A 627-nucleotide genomic window follows, 5' to 3' on the forward strand; every position below is an offset into this window, starting at 1 on the left:
ACAATTGGGAAACTAATGGTTTTAGAGCTATAATGTGGTTATATGGAGTGTCTTAGTTTTGGGAGATGGTCAAAGTTTTATACTATGAGGAATACATACATACACTATTATATTTGATCAAAAATTCATACTTTCTCAATTTATAATTTTTAAAGCACTAAATAAATATTATTTTTATTTAGTTGGCTTAAATATCTCAATAATTTTCGAATGCATAAATAAATATTTATTTTTAAATAAGAACATTATTTTATTTAAAATAAGCTTAGCAGAAGATCACTATACAATGGAAACAAGTACTATAGATGTATGTTAATAATAGTGATTTCCTTAACATAATTAATGCATACATCATATAAACACATAACTATAAAATTAATTGCAATTGCAAATATTCAATTATAAAATGATGCCTAACACGCGATATAAAACACAAGGAGAAAACTTCTCTTCGCTACCTTCTGTCCTTTTGGTTTAAGGCACATCTCCTTGTTGAACCACCTTATCTTGGAAATATGAATGTCTTCAAAGTACCTCACAGTGCAAATGAAATGTAATACTAATCGAGGTCTAGTGATTTTCTCATATGTTGGTAAATAATAGTTCACACCATTAAACATTTGGGAA

This window comes from Lupinus angustifolius, chromosome LG04 (assembly GCF_001865875.1).
Source record: "Lupinus angustifolius cultivar Tanjil chromosome LG04, LupAngTanjil_v1.0, whole genome shotgun sequence".
In the NCBI taxonomy this organism is placed as follows: Eukaryota; Viridiplantae; Streptophyta; class Magnoliopsida; order Fabales; family Fabaceae; genus Lupinus; species Lupinus angustifolius.